A 5,903-nucleotide genomic window follows, 5' to 3' on the forward strand; every position below is an offset into this window, starting at 1 on the left:
AAAAAATTCCCCAGGGAAAAACAAAAAAAAAAAATTTTTTTTTTTTTTATATCCCTTTCACCCCCTTGGAAAAAATTCAGGTTTTGGAAGTTTAAAGCCATATGTTCTCTCAAATTATTGGGGTTAAAATAGTTTTATTCTATCGGGTCTTTATCTTTTTTCATGCCTTTACCTAGAAAAAATTTGGGAAAAGCATACATTTGCTAAGGCAAAAGGAAAACAAAAAAATGACCATATGAAGGCCCATCTGTGAACCCCTTTTTATGGAAAGGGCAAAAGTTAAATGAACTCCCATCCTAACTTCATGGCTTAGTTTGTCGCTTTGGGTTTTTTTGTGTAAAGGTATATTTAGAAAATTGATTACAATATTTATATTAAATAAAATATAAAAATTAATAAAATATCATTAATAAAACTATTTATTTGTTTATTATCATTTAGAATCATAGTAAATTTACATTTTTTCATGAAAAAATATTTTCCTTTTGACCTTCACCATCAAAACCAGTTACCATTGCTGCCTTAAAAGAGTATTAAAAACATACAGATGATTTTTTTGGGAGGAATAGAAAATCATTTAAAGTGTTGGCCCCTACATTGTAATTATTTGGGAAAGTAAAAATTAAAAAATTTTTAACATACAATATTGTTCGATACACAAATCAACAAAAAAAAACAGGTTTACTTTGTCTGTTCTACAAAAGTCACAAAAACTGGAATGTTTTTAGGAAAAAATTTTTTAACTCCTTAATTTGAATGGCTCTTTAAGAGGGTAAACCATGCAAAATTGAAATGTAAACCTGTACAGGCAATTGACCTTTTTTAGTTTTTTGTTTCTATTTTTTCTTTACAGTGGATATATATATTTTAGAAAACAAAAAAGAGGAAGATCGGGTTGTTTTTGAGGTCCAAACCCCGAAATGGCTTCATCCCTTACCCAAAAAATAAGTTTTATGGAAACAGTTGAAGACCCGTATCTTCAGGCAAATTTTCAAAGAAGGGACCTACATGCATCCTGACCTAGAGGCACCACATTCCTTTGCTTAAAAATATTTTTTAAGAAAGGAACCGTAAGCAGGGTTTTTTTTTGTGTAAAAAAAAAAAAAAAATAAGTAGTGAAAACCCGGGGTTTAAAATTGACCTCTACCAAAGTAACTTCTCTCCATCATTTTTGTTTAACTTTAAATTTTTTTTTTTTCTGCATTGCTTAAAAAATGCCATGTGAAATTTATAGGGTTTATGAGAAAGCATCCCAAAATTTTTTTAGGGTGGCAAATAAACAGGCCCTTATAATTATTGTAATTTCACCCCCAAAATTAAAACTTGCATTACAAGAAAAAACATTAAAACTTTTAAAAAATATTTACGTATTTTCTTTTGAACAGTGGGTGTTTTTGTTTAAATATTTGACTTGATTTAGGGGGCGCAGCTTGTTGATTGAAAGGGGGTTAAAACTTGATCTTGAATTTGGGAAAATTTGGGCCCCTTTGGATTTGAAATCCTTGGCCCATTGACAGCCAGCTTCGGGAATGGTATCATTTTAGGCTATTTTTTATTTCTCATTTAAATTTTTTCGGGAATTCTTTTAATGCCGTCAGAGAGTATTTTTGTTGACATTCTTAATTTAAAATTTTTCCCATGCAAAAACAAATTTCCCTCTGTAAAGGAGTTATTTTGTAGTGTTTGGGGCAGAAAAAAATTAATTATTGTTTCCCAATACTCATGTTGGAAATATATAAAACTTTTAAAGTTTTTTTAAAGTTTAACAATTTTTTGAATGTGGGGAAATGTTCCCTATCCCTTGTGTCTTTTTAAACTTTTTTCAGTGAAACACCACTTTTTATTCCAAAAGGAAGCTATAAGGGAAAGAATTTGGGGAAAAATTCCCAGCACACAAGCCCTTATATATAATCCACTACCTGCCTCATTCTACCATCTCCATGTTCATTTTTTTGCCCCCCATCATTTGATGCTCCAGGTAACATTTTGGCACCCAGTTTGTTTTCCCTTCTTTAGTTTCTGTAGTGATTTGTATTTTTGTTTTGTAGCCTGTAATCATAAAAACTCTCTGCAGTACAAATTTTTTAATTTTTATTTTGTTTAAAAATCCAGAAATAGGCCGGGGAATCCCAATACATACTCTTTTTTTAAGGTTTGGGTTATTTTTTCTATAAAATGAAATTTATATAATCCTTAAAGGTTTAAATTTTTCCTTTTTTCGGGATCAGTTTCCATAAAGATCAAATTGATTGAGGTTACCTTTTTAATTTTAGTAGGGCGGTTAAAAAACAAAAAAAAACCCCGGTTTTATTTTATAGTTTATCCCAAAACCGTATAGAATGAGGGGTTTGGTTTTCTTCGGGCTCTTTCAGTTAGCTTATAAATTTTGGGGTCATAGGTTATAAAAATCCTTGGATTTTACGGGATGAGTTTTTTTTTAAAAACTGTTCTTTATTCATTCTTTTTTTTAAATTTAATTTTTTTTTGTTTTTTTCTAAAACCAAAAAGGACATCTCCCCTGAGAAAGATCAAGAGCATTAGAGAGGGAAGAGTGCTTGATTTTTTCCCCTTTTTTCTGTCCACAGTTTTTTAAGATCCCCCTCTGAGAAAAATGTTTTTCAAAAAGCAAGTCATTAAATTCTCAGGGCAGGACTTTGAAGTTAGGAGGATTACTTCTTTCATAACCCTCTCACCCCATATGAATTTTGAAATCTCACCCATGAAAAAAAAAGAATTTTAAATTCATTTTAAAAAGATATATTTTTTCATTTTTGAATGATCCAAAAATATAGTTCGAACTGACCTAAAAATTTTCCATTAGCCTGGGAAAAAAAGCCTTTATGCAACATTTTAAGCACAGACATCTTGCTTCGCCAAGAAACACACATGCAAAGAGGTATAAAAGGCGGAAAGGATGATAGGGAACCCCCAAAAAAGCCCTGAAACCCTTTTTCCCCCCCCCAAAATTTTGTACTGGGAAAAACAAAAAGCAAATTACATTTCCCCGTGAAAAAATTTTTGAAAGGGATTCCTTTTTGATTATAATTTACAGAATGAATAGGTTTTCCCCAGGCTACCGCAAAAAAGTTAAATTTCAAGTGTAATTTAAATTAAATTTTCATTATATCCTCTTTATCTTTAATGAAAAAATTTTGGGCTTCCCCACTCTTAAACCCCTTTCTGTAAATATTGTGTTTTTTTCTTATAGATATGCCCAAAAAATCCTTTATTCATTTTTTTTTGCTTGAAGACTAGGGTTGTGATTCAAAAATTTCAGTATAAAAATACGAATTCATACTTTTAAAAAAGATAAATTTTTAAAATATTCCTTTAAAAAAATTAAAGATTAAACCAAATGATTTTGGCCCTTTTATTTCAGGGTATAGGGGGAATTTATTTTTAGTACTTGTTCCCCAATCTTCATGGCATATTTTCATTCATAGTTATGTTATTCAATTGTTTTTTTTTTAAAAATCAATTATGTATTAAAATATCCATATATAAAAAATATTTCAACTCAGAAAAGTCTTTCATGAAAAAAATAACTTGTTTTCGTAAATTTTTCACTTGTTTGACAGGCATTGGATTGGAAAAAGCATTTACGCTTTCGTCAGTGATCAGAAACCTAAACTCGGGCCAGATCACATCAGTTTGCTAACTTTCATTCACTTTTAAAAAGGAAAAATCTCCCCTCCTGCAAATTTTTTTGAAGAGAAAGGTAAGGTTTTTTAGTATGTATTTAATGAAGTATAAAAACTGATATTGACAAATGAAATTTAGTTACAAAATTAAGCCCCTTTCTACCCTTTTGCTAATTGGTTTTTTTAGTGTTAATAAATGTGTCAAATTAAATGTTATTTATTTGAGGGTTTTTATTTTATTAAAAACAAAAAATTAAATTTTATCTATATCATTCTTTTCATCACAGTATGTCCTTTTCTTGTTATGTTAAATTGTCACATTTTTTGGGTTGAATTTCCCCTGATTTTTTTTCTAAAAAAAAGATATCGCATAATTTTGCAAACAGGCCCAGTGTGTTTTTCATTTCTATTTTCTTTCAGTCCAATGGAATGTTCCTTGGAAATCTGTTGAAGTGAACACTTATTTGGGGAATGGCATTAATTTTCTCTCTCTCTCTCTCTTCTCTCTCTCTCTCTCTCTTTTCCTCTCCTCTCTCTTCCCCTCTCTCCCCTCTCTCTCTCTCTCTTCTTCCCTCTCTCTCCCTCCCTCTCTCTATCTCTCTCTCTCTCCTCTATTTTTTTAAACTAACTTTTTAAGTTTGTGCTTTAAAAAAATTTTTTAAACTCAGATTGTTTATGTTTATTTCCCAAAAGTTGTGAAGAATTTTTGTTTAAAAAATTTCTAGAGAAAAAGGTGATATGAAATGTAACCAAATTGTCCTGTGGCCATCCCAAAGGAATGAAATTTTTTCCATTCTCAAAAAATACATTTCTTCTCACAATTGGGAAAACAAAAAATTTTGTGAAAATTATAGTAGTAATTTTTTTTTTTTTTTTTTTTTTTTTTTTTTTTTTTTTTTTTTTTTTTTTTTTTTGAAATATTCTGGCACATTGCATACTTTGGTCATTTCTTCTAAGTAAAGGAGAATGAGAGCTTAGGTTTATTACTAATAAATTTTCAAAGATTAGATGCAGTTTCATCAAAATTTAACATTAACATAATATATTAGTGAGAATGAAATACTTTCATTACTGGCAAGTCTGCCAAATCACGTATAGATATTGTAAAATCAGAAACCATTATTTTAAGTATATAGTGCATAATAATACTTTTTTTGCCAGAAAAAGTATTATATTAAAAATATATAGGCATTAGTATACATAGTAAACATTGTCTTGTTCTTTTTCAGGTTGTTTCTCGGGATAGATGTTCACTAAAGGAGCTGCAAGATATTTGTTCATATAGCGATTGCAAGAGAAATTAAATTTTTTATGACCTTTTTTTTATGGCAATGGCGTTTCTGCTCCTGTGTATTTTTTTAATGAAAGATTAGTCATTTTAGTTGCAGAGAATTCATTATTATTATTCATTGATAAGGTTTGGCTGCAGCACTATCATTAAGATTAAGTAGAAATGAACCTTAAAGGCTTCTATTTGTGTATCTAGTTCATATGTAGTTGTTTGATAGGTTCTTTATATTTTACTTGCTGAAAGTTTTATATTTATTCTGTTTATTATTATTTTGTAAATTTTCTTGGAGTTTGTCATTAGAATGGGTAAAGAGCATTGGAACTCTAAACATTTCTATGTAATATTTTATATTAAAAGTTTAATTGTATTTTTGTTCTTATTACCTTTCAGATGCATTTATTTATTTTAGCATTCTAAAGTGCATCCTCCTGCCAGACAACAAATTTATACAAAACTTTTGTAATGAAGAAAGTTATGAAATAAAAAAAATAATTTCAAACCTCACCTCCATTTGCAGTATAGCTTCATTAACAAATATCTGTCACTCATGCTGGGACAATTATTTTTGAAGAGAAATGGATCCAGAAAACTGAAGTAAAATTTGCAAGCTTAGTTATTATGGCAAATTTCCTGTTGCTTTTGGTATTTTAATAAAAAAAAAAAAACAATCCTTAGACATATCAAGTTCAGATTTTTATTAAATTCCTTTTTGAGAAATGGCCCTTATATGTGTGTGTGTGTGGGAGGGGGGGTCATTATATGAGACAATACCTATGCAGTCACCCAAAAAAACAGTATTGATAAATGTGCTGAAAATTAACATTCAATTTTACTGGTATTTCTGGGAACAAAGAAAAGGGGAATTTTTTCAATGGAAAAATCTTTTTTTGAAAACCCTTTATTTTCTCAAAATTGGTTTTTTTTTTTTTATAGGGTAATTTTAAATATGGGGGCCCCCCCCAATCATTTTT

General features: G+C 29.4%; 1 protein-coding gene and 1 long non-coding RNA gene across 2 annotated transcripts in view; one reads left to right on the top strand and one right to left on the bottom strand.

Annotated features, from left to right (window-relative positions):
- LOC119575535 overlaps window positions 1-5,903 on the bottom strand; it is a 41,291-nt gene that overhangs the window by 33,848 nt on the left and 1,540 nt on the right. The window lies entirely within an intron of this gene.
- LOC119575091 lies at window positions 3,684-5,299 on the top strand. Its single transcript, XR_005228944.1, has 2 exons — window positions 3,684-3,718; window positions 4,871-5,299. It is a non-coding gene; the product is annotated as an uncharacterized LOC119575091 (long non-coding RNA).

Source organism: Penaeus monodon, chromosome 7 (genome assembly GCF_015228065.2).
Source record: "Penaeus monodon isolate SGIC_2016 chromosome 7, NSTDA_Pmon_1, whole genome shotgun sequence".
NCBI lineage: Eukaryota > Metazoa > Arthropoda > Malacostraca > Decapoda > Penaeidae > Penaeus > Penaeus monodon.